A 22,299-nucleotide genomic window follows, 5' to 3' on the forward strand; every position below is an offset into this window, starting at 1 on the left:
AACCTTTGAACCACAGCTCCATAGCCATGTTTGTAAGATAATTTATTTTCCTCTTTTGAGACTTTTCTTTCAAACTTCATGCTAAACATTTTTGTTTGGTATCATGAAATTTTGTTACATTATTTCATCAAAACCAAATTGATTTCAATTTATAAATATGTGCATATTATTTTTTATTTACTAATACTAACTACTTGTGCAACAAGTTCTAAATAACCACTAGAGTCTAGCTTGTGTTGCTCGCTCTTTTGTTTTCTTGCATCTGTTGCCTTTGATGTATTATGAAATCTATCAAAAGTTTAAAATATGTTAGATCATATTAATAAAAAAATTAATTAGTACATATATAATTACATTCTTAATAGTATCGCATACCTTCTTTCGTTGGTTGGTAGTTCACATCTATGGTGGTGTCTATCAAATCTCTCTACCCCATCCAACATAAGATTCTCTCACTCTAAAATAGGAATATAGGGGGGCGCTCATAGTTAGGGTTATTTTTTAATGTATATATTTAGTAGTCTCTAATATACCTCAAGTTGTGCCCTACTTTATTAAGTAGGATATTTCTCTAAAATGCACGAGGGCCAAAATAGTTTATCATACTCTTAGTGAGAGCCTCCTTTAACTATCAAGTTTGAGCTTACCACCTTTTAAAAATAAAAAAATGTTAGAATCATATATAAATGGATCAAAAGAAAACTATTCTATCAATGATATGAAATTTTAAAAAAATTGATTCAAGAATTTTAGATCAGATAGAATGTTCCACCATTTATGTATGGTGGGCCCAAATCTACGCAACAACTCATCATTAAATTTTTCATAGAAAACATTAAATTATCTACAAAAAAATCATGGGATTAATAGTTACTGCCCATCTTTCTCAAGTAGCCTAATTATGAGGAAAAGATTGTAAGAAAGGAGCAAGCTTTAAAGTACCTAAAACCTAGGAAACTATCAAGGGAAGTCCATCCTCATGACTCATGAGAAAGATGTAATCCACAACCATTCTCATACATGTAATACAAGTACATACAAGAAATTCATCCTCATTTTCTATGGCATCTTCTGTTGCATAAAATGAATCAAAATTTACAAAATGCCTCCACAAAAAAATATATACATCAAGTGAAATATACACATGAAAAATGAGAGAAGAAAAGAGGGATATGCATACTCATAGGTGGTGTAATAGTGTCTTTGGTCATGTTGTGTGTTTCCAACATTGCAGTCACCAATACATATGGCATTCAATTCCTCTTTGTAGGTGGCATCGACATAGGATCATTAACATGTGTTGAAAAATAAGATTGTTGTAGCATAAAAAAGAATGGACAAGATTGTTAGAGTGTAAAAATATATATTTTGAGACAAACAAAAAGGATGATAGAACATGTCATTTAGTTGAACCACCTAAAGTATCCTCATTAGGGTCATTTGGTACATCACTAGTTAGAAAAACCTATAAAAATGACACATTAGTATTTTAGTTGATGACATAAATAAAAGAGAATAATATATGTCATTATTGACCTCTTGTTATAATTAAAAATTACATTAAAACTTACTTGATAACTTTTAGCTAGTTGCATCAATGGAGTCCCTTTCCTCATTGACTGAGGAGTCTAAGGCTAGTGAGTTCCCAATCGCTATAGTTCTAATGAAATGTTACAAAGGGCCTTTCAAATTGCAACCATAGGATTAGGGGCTGATGGGAAATAAATAGTGAATGGGTCCTCCTCTTTGGACTCTTCCTTAGGGTCTACATGCTTCTTTACCTTACTATGATCAGTACTCATTTTTAAGAACAATATTATTAGCACTATATTTAAAATTACTCCAAAATAGAAGTGAAGAAAAAAACATAATAAAAACTAACAATGAGTTTTACCTGTTGGGAAGAAGAAGTGCCATGAGGATCATCATCATCACATCTATGTGTTTGCTAATCCATAATGTAGTTGGCATGTATTTGAACAAAGATTCATTAATGCATGTTAAAAAAAATCTAATTAGTAGAAACATATATATTTAAATAAACATTAGAAAAAAAAACTTGATAATTTAATGATGTGTTACATTCAATGATCAATGATTTAAATGGTGCATACTTTGTACCACCCCAACCATGATAGTGGCTTTGTTTGTATATGTGCAATTCAAATTGTAATCAATAAGAAGTTCTTCCCCTACACATATTGATTTTATCACACATACAAATACGTGATTTCCCTCACACACCTAAAATATCCAATTGAGTTTCTTAATAGTTGACATAGGTCATATACTATTTATAAAACCTACAATATTTCTTAATGCTTTTGGCCTCCCATTAATGTATATAGTTTCTCTTTTACTTTGTGCATTTTCTTTCTATTGTATATAATTTGTTGAGAGCACATACCTAAACATACTTTTTTTTACATAACAATACGCATCCAACTACTATAATCATAACAAGGTCTTATATAATCCATCAATTTGACAACTTTGTTCTAAGAGATATTGAGTCTTTGTTGAAAGATTGGGAAGATATTGAGTAACATACAGCATAGTTTGGTATGTACCATATCTCCCTCTACCATAGAACCTTCAGGATGTGCTCTTCATCAATCCATAGCTTTCAAAATTTCCAAGTGTCACTCCACCATCCATATTGACCTAGTTTATATAGGGCCATACAATCCAATCTCCTCAACTTGGTGTATGAGGTAATGTTCTTATGAATTGAAAAAAAGTTGGAGGTAGACACTTTTTCATCTCACACATCACTTGAGGAATTCTTGCCTTCCAATATTTTATATCTTTTTTAAGGATTTCCATGGATGACAACCACGTACAAGAGATTCAAGACACAAATATATAAATACGAAACAAATCGTGAACATAATAAATATATACAACAAATTGAATAGATATCACTACTTACCTCATGTATTTTTTAAGAAAATATATCACTTTTTTTAATGTTATTATCAAATTTCTCAAGGAGAGATAGGGATAGCACATACTACAACAATTATAAACTGATGATTTCATTCTTTTCTAACAAAATACAATGAAAATTACATGCAATTTTACAAATTTATTGCAAGTAAAGAAGAACATGGCTTACCTTGATAAAGGTATATCAATCGTGCATTTTCAACCTTGACCCAAAATCACCTTTCTTTGATACGAGATTGCTTATGTTTGCAATAAATCTTGTGGGAAATCTAGTTTTGTGTATGACTTCTTTTGTGGCATCACTTTGTTGCTTCGTTAATAACCAAGGAAGGGCACTCATATTTATCCTGTCTCCATTTCTATTTGATTCAATGAAATTTTTTAGTGCATGATTAGATTCATGAATGTCACTACAAATTTTGATGATTTTTTCTTTGTCACACCTTTCGTTCAAAATTTTCCACAATGTCTTTGTTATATTCTTTCCAATATGCATTGTGTCAAACAAATGTATGATTTATAGGTCCTTGTAATAGGACAACCTACTAAATTGTTTGGGATAACATTTTAATCCCTTTGGAAGGTGCTCAGTAATGCCTTGACAACCTTCATGAGCATCAAGTACATCATTAGTAAACAAAAGGCAATATCAAAATATGAATTTAAAACAAAAATATCAAATGGAATGACATCACCTCGACAATTTATTCTATTGTATTCCAACTTCCATAGGTGAGGTGTCATTCTTTGTGTCTTTGATGTTGTCTCTTCTTCCTATTGAAAATGTGTTTTTCGGTAGTTTGATACTTATGAATTCTATGGAGGAAGTTCCTATACTCATCAAACACCTATTTTATTAAACTTTTTGAATAACAAGATTTCATCTTTGGACCACAAACTAGACATGTAATTTTTTTCCTTTGTTTGATGATCTACAAGATAATGATACAGCTATATTAAATGTGTTAATTTTAATAATTAAAATTATCATGTGCAACTTCAATTTACCATAACATATGAAAAAAATGTCTCAAACTTGGGGCATCATGTCTTGTCCACACAAACATTGCATGGAATTGAAATTGTCTTTGTCTAATTGGTCTAGAGATGTCGTATGTAGTGACATTATTCCATAACTCCACCAACTCATCAATAAGAGGCTTAATATATACATTTCTATGTTTAACTTGGAACTTACCTAATTCATGGAACAACAACAACATTATATAATTAGTGACCTTTTTGTTGAAAGACTTATAATTACTTGTAGATAACTATAAAATGATAACATACCTAGAACGATCATTGCCAACATAATGTGCTCCCTCTTTATTGGCATACATGGAGGAAGTTTATTGTTGATAACAAAAACAAGCTACACCATGTAAATAGATCTTAGTTCTCCAAATGGATTGATATCATCCATTTCCAATGAAAGCCTAAGATTTTGAGATTCTTATTTAAACTATGGCTACTTTTTCTCTATGCACATAAATGTCAAACAATCCATAGGCATTCAAATAATTTCATCTCAACTTCTATTGCATGCATGGTAATCCATAAATTGTGTCAAGCTACTGCACCTGAATAATCATTGCAAACGTGGAATAATGGGGATGTAACGAAGAACCTTGTGAGGCACATTTTTTGTTACTTGATTGGGTTGATATCTACTCATATGAAATTTAGGGTAATTTCTTGAAAATTCATATTCTTTATGGTAAATAATTTGGTCACTGGGACAAGTATCTATTGCTTGATATTCCATTCCAATATCTTTCATAGTGTCACATAATTCTCAATATGGGCAAGGAAGAATGTTTGATGGTGGTAATAGAAATTCACCAATCAATCCGCAAAAAAATGTATAAGTTTTTAATATAAAAAATATTAATGGTATATTTTTCACTTTTTATTGACAATAATAACATATGTATATGACAAACCTTAGCATATGTAACATTGTTATGTTGGATAAACCATTCATAGTCTTCAAGTTCACCAATAACAATACAATAGAGAGAAGAGTTGTTTAGGAGCCTTCATAAAGGGTCATTTTTTTGTCTCAAGTAGAAGAATATCATGGATGACATCAATATCATTATCATCATAATCATCATCATCATCATCATCATCAGTTGCATCAGTACCAAATACACATGTCATGGATTAATGTATTTGTATCATCATCTTCAAATGTATTTTTTGGCCCGTGATCTTTAACTTCCATGGAATCATGATCTTCAGCTTCAATATTTGCACCTCCATAAGTACCAAATGTTTCATCATCTTTATCAATCTCCTCATCCAATAACACAATAATTATTGTTGACACTTCATCAATGTTCACCTCATAGTAAAGAGGTCTCAACCATGAAACTCTCTATATGATGACTTGAACATAGGTGCAGTCAATATCCACTAAGAAACATATATTATTATAATACTGGTCTACTAATGACTTAGGGATCCTATACCTATTTTTCATCTTTTTCTTGAATTCTTCAAAATAATTATCCACAAATGTCCTAAAGTTCTCACCCATTTAACTGATAAACTCATTAATTTGATGGTAACATGTTTCTTCTTATCCCAAAATACATTTCCTATTGTAGGGAATGAATTATGTACATAAAAGAATATACAAAAAATGAGAGAACCAAAATTATATGAATTGTTCTTGGCTTTCCTTATGGCCCTCAGGTTCTCTACTAATCGTGTGAGCTAGAGCTTGGCTATATCATAACTATGATCCTTCTTAGTCATTTTATATCTTGGATATCCACAACAACACATGACACATTGTTAAGTTAGCTTGATTGGTAGAATTTGTGTGCAATGACTCTATCATAAAATTTAATCTTTGGATCCTTAATGGTGTTATTAACATTCCTCTATCATTCCATTTTGCTAAAGTGTTTTTTTCAATTGTGTATTTTCCTTAGCTGCAAATGGTCTTTACCCCATCCAAAACATGGAAACCCATGACATGATGTCTGATAGGATTTGTAATATTCACTGGTTTTTTCTCCAACTAGAGTCTTATTTCATGGATTTGTCTTAATACAACTTTAATCCAATCTACTTTGAAAACCTTCAAGAAGTTTAGGGCAAGAGTTAACCCTTTCTTAGCTATAACCTTGTGTTCATCCTTCAGTCTGTCATTCTCACATAATTTTTTATTCACACTCCTCAACTTGAAGGCTTCAATCTCTCCAATATTGCAAACTTAACATGATATAACATCATGTACTATAATGGTCCTTAGTGGAATTGTTGATAATGCTCGAGAAGAATTAGGTCAGTTAATGCAATATTGGGGTATGCCCTAAATTTTGGTGGGGGCATACTTCATTTCAAACTAATTGAGCATTACTAACCTTCAATACCTTCTTCTCACTTGGAGATGTAATTGATGCCATTTTTTCAAATTATGATTTGATTGCAAGCTACTTCATAACTTGGTCTCAATTCAACTGTACACAAATTGCTTGAGATGCTAACAACATGCATTAGACTCTTCAACAACTTTTTCACAAATTTTCTCTACAATTGCCTTCTCAATTCACTGTTGTAAATTCTTGAAATCTTGGTGCATAAAATGAGCTTTGAAATCTACTTCATAAGGTTAAACAGTCAAATTAGGTCTCCATAAATTATTCATATATGTATTAGGTGCTCAATAGTTGCCTCCACCAACTCAATGAAACTTGAAAAAAAAAATACTTCTAATTTACTCAATTAATACCACTACTTAATTCATACTAATAGCAAACTCAACATGTCAGTTTTCACTCAAATGATGATACAACTCGGTTCATACTACAACTCGGTCTTGACTAGACTACAAAACTAGCACTTGGTCTTTACCAGGTTTTCAACTGGGCACCAAAGATCATTGTTCTTTTCAAATCTTTTTTTTTTTTTTGTACACCTACTATCATGTTGATTTGGACTTACATGGATATAATATTAGGAACATGTATGATTTATGAATTTGAAACATAGTTTCATACATAACTCATCATTTAGTTTAAGGTGGGGGAATCACCTAATCCATTAGATTGGGTGATTAGACCTTTTCCATTTGAACTATTTCCTTCTTAAGTTTTCTTTCTCCATGTTTGATTTTTTTGGCTTCTCACTTATTTAGTATTTACCTTTCTTTTCTATTGTTCTCTTCAAAATTAGGTGTTGAATCTCAGTCATATAGTCCTTGCTTACCTTCTAGCAATTGAAACCTACTAGTCCAAAAAAATTGCAATTACCAAATCTTTCTTTGAGGTGTATCCTAATACAATTTTCTACAATGTGTCCATACTTTCCATAATATTTACAATTCACCCAAGTATTGTAATAACAATTTATGGTATTACCTTGCTTAGGTGTTTTTCCTTGATCTTTAGGTGTCCAATTATTCTTTACTTTAGATGTGCAAACTTGTGCCTTATGACCATACTTTGGATTTTGATTTAACAATAACCCTTGAATCTAGTAGGAGTTGGTGTCTTATTGGCCTTTGATCTACACTCATGTGCTTGATGAAATTGCTTGTTACAATTGAAACAGTAACCATCAAATTTAAGCCTAGAATTTGTCTTGCCAATTTTGCTTCTACAAACATTTTCTATATGGTTTGTTTTTCCACAGTGGTAGCATGTAGGCTTTGTGTTCTTTGGTTTTGTAGTCACATTCCTTTGTTCTCCTTGCTTTTATGACTCTCCTTGCTTGATACCTAATAGGAACTCAACATATTCTAGTCCACAGGTGTCATGAGGTCTCCTTGGTGCATTCATCTGCTCATTGATAAATTTCATATCCTCTTTAGGTTTTTTCAACCTTTCAATAAGTTATTTTTCATCTTTCAACTCATTCTTCAATCTATCATTCTCTAATTTCATATTTGCAATCTCTAGCTCCTTCCTAGCAATCTTATGATTTGCACTTAGTAATTGATTAATCATATCAAACTTATTATGAGTCAGCCTCTATACATCATTGATCCTTTCATCAAGTCTTGTAGTCATTTATCATTTATCTCCATCTGTCATTGCTTTGTCTTCTTTAGCCTTTTCTTTGTCTTCTTCAAACTTTTCTTTGTCTTCCTTAGCCTTTTTCTTTTGTTCAATCACTTCACATATCCTTAGGGCTTGTATCTCATGTTCTCTTTTCAATGCTCTAACTTCTTCATTCAAAAAAAAAAATTCTCTTCACATATTTTCTATTGCTACACCAAATTCACTATAATTGTCTTCATCAAATAATTCTTCAACAATCTCTTATTTGTATTATGTCTCATTTTGTTGAATTGTCATCTATTTCCTTATCTTCAAGGATTTCCTCAATGTCTCCTTAGTTTTCTTGACTTGTTCAAATTCAAGTTGAACATCTAGCTTTTAGTTCTCAATGATCTTTCCTAGTTTGTAGGCTTCCATTTTCAAGATCTTTAACTCCCAAGTGGTTAGACTTTTTCTAAGAGTACACAAATTTGATAACAATTGTTAGAAATTTAATAGGGAAAGTAATATACTGAGAGGGGAGTGAATTGGGATCTATAAAATTTCAACACTTCAAAAAGGAACCATATTTGATACCTCCATCATACATCCTCATTAAACATTAACCTCATATCAATGCAACCATGTACTTCAACATAACATCATATCTAATATTTGATTGCATGAATAAAACTCATAAACACATAACACTTGTGATACAAAGATTTGGTAATGCAAAAACCCTCCAAGGTAAAGGTAAAACTACAATGGGGATGACTCCCACAAAATCTTCACTACTGCAGCAATAAAGTTCACTTGTTAGCGCTACAAATTTGACCACTTCTAATGATCTGCCCTGAGAGGGCTCGGCCCTATTAAGAGATTACAAGATTGTTAAGTCCTACCTTGATTAAAGGACTTAAACATAACAACTAAGTGAATATTGTGTTAGGAGATTTACAAAAGGTCTATTATGATAATTTTGTTAAGAGATTTACACCCTAATACACTTGCTAAAATGTATTAGTACATGATCCTTCGGTTTGCACTTGAATGATGATAACAAATCTTCTCTATCCAATTCACTAATAACCTTTCTAATTTGATATGTCACTAACTTTGCAATTCACTTCTCGGTTGCCTCTTTCTTTAACACTTTAATTCACCTTTAAAACTTTGTATCCACATTACTCTTGATTGCACATACAAATTAGGTCTAAAAACCATCCTTATATAGTTTTTTAAAGTGAAGCTTCTAGATCATGATCAATGATCTTGATTCATCCCTTTCATTGATTGAACCTTCTAATTTTTTGATCGGCTAAACACATTACGTAGGGATCGATGATCCATAATTATAGGCATGATTACCTCCTTAACCAACTCCTCTTTCATAAAATCATCATTATAACTTAATAAAAATAGCTCACCTCAAAGTTTGTGATATTCCAAATAATTATGCAAAATTGTGCTATTCAACTTCAATAGCTTCCTAGTTCTCAGCCTTAACTATTCTTTCTTGTTGATCCTCAACTCATACTAAGCTCAACATAAACTAAATTTCTCATTTTATACTCTAGGTTCTCTTATGTTTGGCTTGACTTCTATATCACTCGGCATATATTGTTTTTCTTGGTGACAATGGTGTGTACTTGACTTTAATTATTACTTGGTAATAACTAAATAATCACACAACTCCATATATTTTCTTGGCCTATTGTAATGGTTCGATCACAATGATGGTTGAACAACTTGCCTAGAAAATGACTAAGTGTTTAACACTAATAGACAACTTTGCCTTAGGGATCAACAACAATGTGATAAGGATTGGGATGTTTCAATATCTACAAAAACAACTTAGAAACCAATTGTTTAGATGCCAAATTATCCAAACTTCTACTATCAATGATCACCTTACATAATTTTCCTTCAATCTTGCATCTAGGATTGAAAAGACTTTTCCTCAGAACAAATTCCTCATTCAATTGTTCATTCCACAAGGTTCTCCTCATCATCAAGCTCTCTCCTTTTTTAGGCTCATTAGAAGTATGAATAGCTTCTTCTTTAATTAAATCAATTCTACTAATCCCTATCTTATTTCCAATAAAGGTACATTTAAAAGCTTTATGTCCTTCTCCACAGTTTAAAAAAATGCCCTTTAACCAAGATCTATCTTCTCTTTGCCACTATTGTTATTCCTAGAGTAACCAAAATACTTACCTATAGTATAGTTACTTCTTCCTTTGCTAGTACTATCCTCTTTTCATTATAATTTTCCTTTTCCATGCAATGTATTATCTCTACTAATTTCTCCATAATTTCTTCCTCTACTTCACTAAAATCTTTCACCTCTTGTCCTCTATCTATGTTCATGTTTCTTCATCAATATTTCTTCATCTTTCAAGGCATATAAATATGCCTCCTCTACACTTCAACCTTCATGAAACTAATATAATCTTGTATTGAAGTTCTCAAGTTCTATTTAGGTACCTAGCAACCTTTTTGACCTCATTGTCAACATGTTTAGATCTAATATCCAACTCGTAAAATTCTTCAGTGTAATCTTTTATAGTCATGTCTTTGTGTCTCAAATTTTGCATTCTTCTTAAGAAATTAACTTGATAATCAACAAGAAGGAATTTATTTTTCAACTTACAAACCATTTTTATTTGTCTTGTTCAAGGATCTACCTTTAGTGTCTAATATTCACTACAATTCTATTTTCACTCAATAGGGACCCTAAATTTGGTGAATTTTTTTGCACTTTTGGGGTGGTCATGTCGCTTGCACTTTATGAAAATTAGGTCCTATGCTTAGGTCGATCACCAATAATGATACATAATTATTTTTATTTTGGTGAAGACTTAGCCAATGGAATTTAATATTTTGTGATGTCCCCTTCTAGCTAGAGACATCACTTTAGCTAGTGATTAGCCTATCAGAGACCCTCGTAGGCTAATAAGATTGGATAGAGGGTCACCTTGGTGTGGAGATCCTCCAAGGACCAGAGCAGAGTACTCTTCTAAGTTGCCAGAGTTTGTTTATGGTGAGTTTTCCTTTGAGTTTGGCTTGGTCAAGCTATTTTTAGCAATTTTGGAGTTATAAAGATAGACCCCTGCTATTTTTAGAAAAGGGGTATGGTCATATGCAGTTCTATCATGTTAGCTCTCGGTCCAAATGACATTCAAAAATATTGAGTAATAATGGAAATATTAATGTTTATTTAGTTAAAATAAACATTATTGGTTTTGAGCCTATATTGTTAAGTTATAATATATAACTTAAGTGAGGGTCATGATATCATAAAAGGGGCCATCGTTTCAATTAATTGTGGGTCCAAGCTTATGGAAAAATTAAAAGGGGTTTTCTAAGTTTTAATGTAATAACATTTTTTATGTTATTATTATATCTTTTATCCCACATTGAGCGTGGAGACTCATTCTGGAGTTGAGGAGTCCTTATAAACAAACCTTGTCTTCCTTCAAGAGCAGGTTATGAGAATAGCTTAAAAACTTTGCCTTGTGAAATTTCTTGAAGTTGTGGCAACAAGGGTTTCTACAAGTTTAAGAAGAATTCAAACTGTGGAGAACCAGAGTTGATGCAATTTGAGGGTGTGAAATATCACTTGAATTTTTCCTGTGAGTTGACTTCATTCTGGAGTCAATATTGTGTTTCAGTAGGAAAAAAAGTGGATGAATCTGTTTACAGGTTGGAAGGGGTTATAACAGCAGCTATAGTGTTGTGAACAGTACAGCGCTACAGTGAATTAAAAATTAGAGATTTAATATTGCGATTTTTGATAGGCGTTGCCCAAGGAGGAAGCAACCAGCAGCGTGGTTGCATATTGGAGACAAAAATCAAGTTTTTTTCAACTATTAATGATGATGTTTTTAATGTATTCTTCTAGCAATAAGTATTGTACATACATTAGGAGCCATCTGAATAAATGAATTTGATTAGCATTATAACCAGATTTGAGTTATAATTTTAGGTAAGATTAGTTTTCAATATTTGTATTTTCTTTTCATCAACTCAAAAACCCAAAAATAGCTTAAAACATTGAAAAACAAACCAAAAACAATCATTACACCCAAGGAAACAAACAGTGATCAGCGTAGAGCCTATTTGGGGTTCTTACATATTTCCACATGGTAAATTAAATATTTTCAACTACAATTTTTGAGGCTTGTCTTATTTGATGGTCACATTCACTAATATGTGGTAAAAATTTAAGTTAGGTTATATGTTAAGTACATATACTTGATATGTGTCTCTATTCTAGACACTTTCCAAGTAATTTTTTATACTTTTAGTATTTTTCTCAACATAGATTTGATTATGGACAGGTGTCATTATTCTAGAGACTTTCTCTAAACTTGATTTCCTTTAACATTTTGGCCTAAAATAGGATTTATACCATTGATTTAGGATCATCTAACGATTATTAAAAAGGTTTAATGTATCTTAGATAAAATAAAATAATGGTTTCTAGGTATTTTTACTTCTCATCATGATTTTCTTTAATAATTAAAAATTTACTAGGGTTTTCCAGAATTTTCATATGATGGAAACAAAAAATGCCAATAAAATTAATTTTTTTCCTAGTTTGGAAAAAAACCAGCCAATAGAAAATAATTTTTTATGCCCTAAAATAATGTTGGATTTTCCATGATTTTATACTTTTTTTCCAAAGGGGGGTTTCTTAAAGTTATCCTTGGTCTTGATATTTTATTTTACTCTTCTTTGTCTATTAGTTTGAAAGTGTTCCCACAAAAGAGAGGCATGTCCTTTCAATTTAGCAACTGATATCCTCACTTTCCTATCCTCGGGAATACTTTCCTAATCAAAACACTTCTCAATTTCAAAGATCCAATCCAAAAAAGCATCAATATCAAACTTTCCACAATAACTCAAAAGTTCAAAAGGAGGTCTAGAATGTTCCTTGGACAAAGCTCTAAAAAGCTTTTAACTCAACTTGTTCTACTATAGGTTTCGGATTAAGCACGACTACTTCTTCTTCATCAATATGTACTCCTCTTCTCTAGGATATCTCTACATATTCAAGTCTAGTTGTAATCTATCTCAACATGTCCATAATATCATTATCTACATTTCCTCTACCTCAAACCAATTTGACAATAGTTCGTACAATAATCATAACCCAAGTAATAGGTCAGAGACTAGATCTTCCACCCTACAACCACCTTTAATCAAGGTTCTCCGTGACCTTAAAACTTCACAATAAAACAAATCGTCACTCTGATACCACCTAACATAGTTTCAGGAACGGGTGAAATGGACCCAAGGGAACACTTACCAACCACTATGCTAGAGTATACACACAAAATCCAACACAATTTATATAGAATCCAATGCACTATATTATCTAAGACAATATTCCTTACATGTGAGAGGCATAAGGCCTACCTGGTTTTAGCCATATATAATTGAATTATAATCTGCAAGCTTAGAAGCATGGACTTAAAGACTCGCACTTGTGTTATCTTCCTTCTACCAATCTTAATGTTACCTATTCTAATCCTAGATCTCCAATATATAGTTAGCAAGAGCACAAGTTGTCATGTCAGACAATTTATTATAAAATATAGGTCCTACCTAAAAAAGGAAATCAACGACCACACAATTAAGAAAACTAACATCTGCATGCACCAACATTGTGTGATCCAAAAAGAGATCCCCAAGGCCTTGAAAAGACTTGAAATCACAAGAACCTCATGAAGAAAAGAACCACACATTACCCAACAAGCTAGGAAATGAATACACTTCAAGTAAAGAGAAAGATAACTCTTCAACAAGATCAAATGAAGTTTTGTGAACATAGGAAGATGATCCATGATAGCTCCTCATTAAGAATCCAATTTCACAAAAAGAAAGAACACAAACAACAAGGGCTATTCTACGAACATTAGATAGGAACAATAAACATGAAATATTTTTGGTCAATGCAAGATTGCCAAAGAACCCAAGATGCTCCTCCATCAATGAAGGATATATGTGTGTGTGTGTGTGTGTGTGTGTGTGTGTGTGTGTGTGTGTGTGTGTGTGTTTGTGTGTGTGTGTGTGTGTGTGTGTGTATTTCACTTTTAGCTTGGTAGACACCTCTTTTTTGTCAGCTATGGTCCCAAGGTTCTATCAAGTTTTCCATTTCTACTATTGTTGGAAAAATGTTTAGCACTTCCCTCGGGATTCATGACAAGGGATTAACTACCTCATGTGTACTATAAGTTGAGTGGTTGTATCAAACACTAATAGATTGGTCTTTTGGTGCAATGCCAACCCCAATCGAACAAGTGGTATGAGAGTCTGGTCATAGGTTCGAATCCTCAAACCCTCGAGTAGTGTTGAGGGGGAGATTGTTGGAGAAATATTTAGTGCTTTCCTTGGGATTTTTGACAAGGGCTTAACTTCATCATATGTTCTATAAGTTGAGTGGTTGAATCAGCCACTAACATATTGGTCTTTTGGTGCAATAGAAACCCCGCTCTAACAAGCTCAACATCTTGTTCCGTCCAAAACCAAGAAATTCAGAGACACTAATTGTTCATTTTTTAAATTTGTCACTACTACATTTGACATCATTTTTCTACCAAAATTTTTGACCATCAACTAAAAAAGTTTAGTTTAGTCAGAATGTAGAAGGCAAAAAAAAAAAAAAATTAAACTAAGCCACGTGTTGGTTGAAATGGGGGGCTTAGATGTAAAAAATAAAAACATTTCATGTTTGTTGTTTTTCACGCACATGGAATGTTTTGTTGTTTGTTGTTTTTCGCACACATGGGATGCTTTGTTGGAGTTGGATAATCAACGCACCATCACCAGACAAAAAAATGGATGCCCTGGTTTTGCCCTAGCTTGCTCAGAGTTGAAGTTGGAAACTTGATATTAGGTGATCGGTCTTTTGGAAGTTTAGATTTGGAAACAACAATGTCAAATGCATAAGGTAAAGTTTCAATTGCTTTCTCTTTCAATTCATTGCCTTTACATCTACCAAAAGTGATTTCTTATTCTTTCGTCTCTTCATTATCATTTGTTCCATGATTGTATTCAATGCAATTGTATAACTTGTACATGGCTGCTTCTTTTCAATCCAAGGAATCATTACATCCAATTCTCTTCCATTGGTTTGATGGGCATTTTTTCCTTGTTCTTTCTTTGATGGGTATTTTTTTCCCTTGTTCTTTCTTATCTTTTGAACTTGGTAGCAAGTGCAAGGGACCCATTCTTCACTTTCCTCGTATGGTATTACTTGGTCGGTGATGCCCTCTCCTCAATGAATTCTATGATATTTCATGCTTGAGAATATGCCTCCCTCTGAACAATCCTTAATGGAATTTGCATGACTTGGAATAATGTTCTCTTCTATGATAGTTTCCCAATGTCAAAAGTTAAAATTAATCTCTTTTATATATCAGGTTTGGACTTCGTTCCTAGAAGCATCAATTCTAATTTTTGGCAGTTTTGTAGAACATCTTTTGTGAACATAATTTACTCCTTACCTACATTGCAAATAACAAAGAAGGAAAAATCTATTTTGCTGATTTCTATCTTAAAACTATTTTAATCATTTTAAAGCCTTCATATCAAATCTATACATTTCTTAATCACATGGCTACATACATCATCGTGAAATATGGAAAAAATAAAAATATATATATATTTTTTTATAATAATTATAGACTACAGAAAGCAATATTTTGGGCATAAAAAGGGCATTGACATTTAACATAGATTAAGCCTTCTTAGCTTGCCATGCCATTTGCAAACCTTCAACAAGTTATGTGCCTTATGAACCATTGATCGTAGATCTGCTCAGTTCCTTCATTAACAACTAGGTGGTATTTTTTGTCTTGTCAAATTATGTGATGTTTAATTAGTACCGATCTTGAAACAATTGCAAGAGTAGTGGTTTACAAGAGCTCATCTCTTGTGATTACAAATAGTTGACCTAGCACTCATTACATCCATGTGATCCTCATACATTCGAAGCATTTGAGATTTATTTGGTGTTGTTATTGCAAGACTAGTAAAAATTTGTTTGCATCTACAGAAAAGAAATCATGGAGAGTGTGAAGGAGAAAATGATGTAGGTCTAAGAGCTCAAAATGTTGTTAATAAAAAAAATTTGGGTGCCCATTGTTTAAAATTTTATGGAAAGTTCTCTAAGGCTTAACAACCATGTTTGAATGTTTCAAGTGGGCTACAGTTTGGTAGGGCAGACCCGAAGCAGAGGAATTTGTCATGGAGTTGACAGCAATAGCATTGGATGTTTTGGATAGCCTACACTCTCCATTGGATAGCCAATGACATGTGTGTAATATGTGCAACCCAAAATCATGTTATATAACAAATTTATATATAAATCAGTAAACTGATTAATTAATATAATATTCTTGTAATCCTATAAAGATATATAGGAGGGATGTGAAATATATAGCTTCCTATTAGTTTATTCATTATTGTATTTACATATAAATTTTTATATATAAATATATATATATAGGAATATCAAATTATATATTATATTGTACAGCGAACCCAACCAGACTGATTTTGGGATTGTTTTGCCATATTGGTAAAACCAATTTTTGTAAACTAGCAAATCACCACAGAGCAGCTAGATGTTTTGTGACAAAAACCTAGAAAATATATTTGCATTTATATAGGATGAAGGTTTATTAAAATTTAAAGAGGGAAATATGTAATGGATATAACAGTCCAAGAGATTTGACCAGCTGGAGATGAATACAATAAAGAACTAGGGGATAGTAGATTAGATAATATAATAAAAATTACAGCATAGTGCACATGAATAAGAAAGGAAATTAGGAAACTAATGGAATTATCATCATTCTAGCTTCATCATCACCTTTACCATATATTTTCCTTAACAATATTCCCAAATGAAAACACTAAAAAAATTCCAATTTCTTGTGGCTTGTATCATATCAGAATGTTAGCATCGCAGTGAGAAAATGTGGTTATCTGGATATAGGAAGAAAATCAGGATAAGATTGTAAGAGCATGATGGCAGATTGGGCTGCCTCTATGTTTGATCTTTTTTATTCTCAGATGGTTCATGGTGATCTTGTTGGCATTTTTGCAATGATCACTACTACATTTAACCTTATTTTTCTACTGCAACTGTGTTTCTTTTTCTCTGCTTCATTTTACTAAACATTCCCTATCAACAAAATATTGATTGTGTTTCAATATTAAAATGTATGAGGGTATGTGAAGACTTTTCCTGTTATCCACAGAAACTGATTGAGAAGCACATGAAGTTTTGACAACTCATGCACCCTTGTGATGCAGAGGATAGGGTGATGGACCCAAGTAAAAACCCAAAATGAGTAAGATTGTAGGAGTGTTCCTAGTAACCCTTCTAGGTTCTGATAGGAAAGCTCTACAACTAGTAAACTCTAGGATGTTTTAGGGTCTCAATAGGGTTGTTATAGTCTATCTAACATGTTCCCATCAACACTTTTTAGTTTCCATACCCTGCAAGCCAAAATGCATAACTCACCTAAATGTTGTCAATGCAAAATTGTAACTTCTGTAACAGCAGCAAGACAAAATGATGGATATATTTTGGTTTTCACAAATGAAATAGTTTCAAACACCCTTTACCTTCATTCAAAACATTTTTAAAGCTTTTATGGGCTTCCTTTGGCAAGTATCAAAGATTCTTCACAATGACCCTATTTCAACAATGAAGCAATAATGCATTTACAAAGGAACTTATAGAAGTACTCAATGTATGGACTTCAAAACTTGTATATGTTTTAAAATGTATTTAATTAGAAAAATCCACACTCAATTCCACTCTATGGGTTTCCTAACCCCAAAAGCCCCAATTCATCTATTCAAAACCCTTATTTCTAGAGTATCACCAATCTCCCACATGCCAAGGTTTCTTGGACTAATTCAAATTGCAAACATCTATGTTTTATCACCATAAACATGAATCAACTCTCAAACCTTGCCCTCCTTAAGGAAAATATCTCTCCATATGACTGTCCCCTCCAAGTAACCCTTATTTTCACCCTTTTTGTGTATGGTGGCCACCAAATACTTAAGTTAGTGTTTCATTACAGAGTTAGAAGCATTCATACAAGTTAGAAACCTACTATTCCATGAAGAATCAGACAACATTTCATGGAATGATCTTTTGATTGTTTGAAAAAAAAACTTCAAATTTGTTAACAAACTGCCCGCTATAGCCAGAAATCTATGAATTTGAAAAAATGACTTACAAATTTGGATTCAAATCTTGGTTTAAGACATCAAGAAATGTCTAAGAATATAACACAATGCATTCCAATTCAAAATATGTGCAAGAAACTCGAAAATCCTTCAACCTGCTATTAAAACCAAGCACTTTTATTTAGTTTTTTCTGAGACGGTCTATACAATCATATATTTATAGTTTCAAGAGATAGTTAACAACCCCTTTAACTGACTGCAACTCCTTTCACTTCCTATTCCTTCTTAAAATTTAAACTATGGAGTTTCCCTCCAAAATGCCCATCTAGCCGTTACATTCAAGATTTGAATTTTCTAAAGCAATAAACTATGTTTTTAAGGGACTTATTGAATGTTTTAACTTATTTAAGGACTTGAGATTATTATGAAATCATACTAGACCCTATCACATGAATCCTCTACCTTAGACAACCTCTAGATCCTATTCCATGCCCAATTACAACTTTTCAATATGAAAGTCTTTCAAGACATTATACAATATTATGACTCTTTATGCTTTCAAAGGCCATGATTGGTTGCAAAATGGACCAATTGATACCATGAGATTCTCCATGTCCTCTATGATGACCTGGACCCTCAAGGTACCTATGATGAGTATATGATGCCCCTTCATCACCTTGCCTCCTCAACTAGTTTTATTTTCAGGTAACATGTAACAAAATTTCTCTCATTCATTTTCTTATATGTTTTAGCTTAATTTACTTAATGTTCTTAAGATTATTTTTTGTTAAATATTATTGATAGATAATCATTTGGATTGGAATTCTTAGGACTCTAGCTACAATTCTAAAGAGAAATTATTGGAGCTTTCTTTCCTACCTTGAAATCATTCCACCTTTAGCTCTCGACATTGATGCAGAGACCTAGGTGGACTTTCACTTATTCACAATAAGAGGGACTTTCCTAGTGTTCTCATAACATAATCAAGCTTCTTCATAGGATCACTCTCCTTGATCCAATCAAATCCAAACCTTATCAAAGTGCACATACCATTCTCTTGTGCCACAATAGGCTCTACATCTTATAAATCATCCCATGTCCCTCAAATGGATTCACCAAGCAATCTTGTTCAACAACCATCAAATGCCCACAATGCCTCAATAGGCTCCAATCTTGACTTCACTTCAACTAGGTGTTTCTGTCACCTTCACACATCTCAAAAAAAATCAACTAACCTATTTCCAAGGTTACCAAATGCTCATCTTATTATTTGATACCAAAAACTCACTACAAGCCCTTCACTAGGCCTATTTCCCAATTGGCCCTGCCTAATCAATTTTTCACACTTTTCTCTCACTTTTCCCAAAACTCTTAGAAAACTAAGACCATATCTAGATACCATTTTGGATTCTACTCAACATACTTGAAATTCTCATGCTACTCCCTTGGACCAAATGCCAAACCAACACTGTTGCCCCACAATTAACCCTCTTTTAGCCCTTATGTTACAAAGAAACCACTAACATATCTCATCTCACAAACCATCTAACCTCAAACAGAGTTGTCTTGTCATCCAAAACAAAGGATTTTTAAATTCATAGGAGATTCCATCAAGTTTTACTCACCCAACCAACAAACCCTCCTTCCTAGGTGCCTAAACCAAGGGTTTTACCAAACTCACCTTTCCAAATGTTTCCTAATCCTTACAATGGATCCAACACCTTCATATAGCCCTAACATGAACTTCCTTGTCATAAAATATAATCCTCCTTCAGATGGAACCTCCAGACCTATGACTATCCCAACACCTAGTAACACCTCCAGACCTATGATTTTGTCAAAATATTTATCAACACTTACCTTGTTGCTTGTAACAAAATGATGCATTTCTAAACTCAGATCTACAAGAATTTGAACCCTCCAAATATAACATTCCTTTATAAACTCTAAGTTAAACACTAAATCCATTTGAGTTTAGATATCTTCATCTCTAATTTCTTTTCCAAAATCATCCTCCAAGGTGGAACTCGCCAATCTACTCTTCTTATATGCTTATGGAATTGTTTTGGATGTTCCAAAGAATTTCAACATTCAACCTTTATAGATGTTTGAGTCCTAAATTCATGTCCCTTGATGTTAGGCCCAAATGGTCTAAGGATTAAGTTTTTTAAAATTGTACAACCACCATGAGGCCAAACTTGCATAAGCTAATTAATTTCTAATTAAGTGAAATCTGATTTCTTCTTTTGACCCTTAGGCCAACCCACTTAGGCCTATTTTTCAAAAAAATTCAATTGCAATTATTTCATGGCTGAAATTGTAATGATCTTAGGCTCATGAGTTTTTGAGATTTACCCATCTTTTGAGCTCACATGTTCTTGATTGAAGATTGCATTAATATGTTTCAATATTTTATTCATCTTCATTAGTTGATGCATAAATCACATTAGTCATTGCTATTAGGATTAGTCATGGCATGCTATTGTTAGCACCTAAGTAACTTTCACCTTCTGACATCTCTTTGAGGCATTTTGCAAATAACTAAGATACATTGTCTATAAATCCACATTTTGCAAACATCTAGGCCTTCTAGAAATTATAGAATCATTTTAGTTACATTTGAAAACATTAATCAACAAGTTCCATATGTGTAGATATAAACATTACCTACAACATGTCCAATTTATTTGTAGGTATATTTTCTTGTGAAGAAAGACCACACCTGACAATATGAACCCAAAACAAGATAATGAGACAATGGTTGCATTGTGGGCTCAGTGCCGAAGAAAACCTAATAAATGTTATTGTCCTTGCAAAAAGTGTAAGGGATTAAAGAATTGAAGAATTCAAATCACAATAGCCCAAAGTCATTGTAGGCAATATGGTCATGTTTAAGGGGGCCACGATTTTCATCCATTGTTGAATGTGGATTTCCTACTGTAGGAACATGGAGGTGTGAATATCCAAGTTGAGGATAACACTCTCATGGAAGAAGATGATAATGTTCCAGAGGACACGATTGAAGAAGATGGTATTGGGGCAGGTGATGAAGAGGCTCACAATGATGGTACTAGTGAATCTAATAATGATGATGAAGATGGTCTTGATATACCTTTACTTGAGAAGGCACACGAGCCCTTATATGAAGGTTCCCAAACAACTCTACTCTTGGCTATAGTGTTGTTGGTGAACTTAAAAGTTATGAATGGTATATCCAATGTAGCAATGTCACATATGCTAAGGTATGTTATTTTTGTCATCTTCAATGTTAGCATACAATTACTATTCATTATATTAACAATGCATATTTTTTGTTGTAGGTTGATTAGTGAGTTTTTGTTCCGACCATCAAACATTTTGCCTCGTTCGTACCAAGATTATCTAACATTATGGATCAGATTGGAATGAAGTATCAGACAATACATGCATGTGCTAATGATCACATTCTATATCATAAAGAACATGAATTTACAATAGAATTCCATGATTTTCATGTTAGTAGATATTGGTTAGATCAAATAACAAAAAAAGTGCCTCACAAGGTTCTTCGATACATTCCCATTATTCCATGTCTTCAACGATTATTCAGGTGCACTAGCTTAGCACAATTTATGGATTATCATGCATGTAATAGAAGTCAAAATGACATTATGTGAATGCATGCCAATGGTTTTTAAGTGTGGCCTATTTTTGTTATTAACAATAACATTCCTCCTTGGATGTCCATAAAGAGAGAGCACATAATGTTGTCAATGATTGTGCCAGGTATTTTTTTTTTTTTTTTTTAATCTAAATTAATTTATAAATAGTGCATGAAAATAACTATAATAATTACATAATTTTTATGTTCATTCAATTGCTAGGTAAATACCAAGTTAAAGATATGAATGTGTATATTGAGCCCCTAATTGACAAGTTGTTGAAGTTATAGAATGGCATCACTATGTATGACATCTCTAGACCGATGGGACATCGATATTTTCAATTCCATGCAATGCTTGTATGGACAATACATGATGCCCCTAGGCTAACTCATTTTTGTAGTATTTTATATTGTTAAGATCACATATTTTTGGTCTGTTATAGTGCTTACACATTACTATTGAATGCTTAAGTTGCGCATGATAAT

The sequence above is a fragment of the Cupressus sempervirens genome, chromosome 11 (assembly GCF_028749045.1).
Source record: "Cupressus sempervirens isolate cs-2001-9-10 chromosome 11, ASM2874904v1, whole genome shotgun sequence".
Lineage (NCBI taxonomy): Eukaryota > Viridiplantae > Streptophyta > Pinopsida > Cupressales > Cupressaceae > Cupressus > Cupressus sempervirens.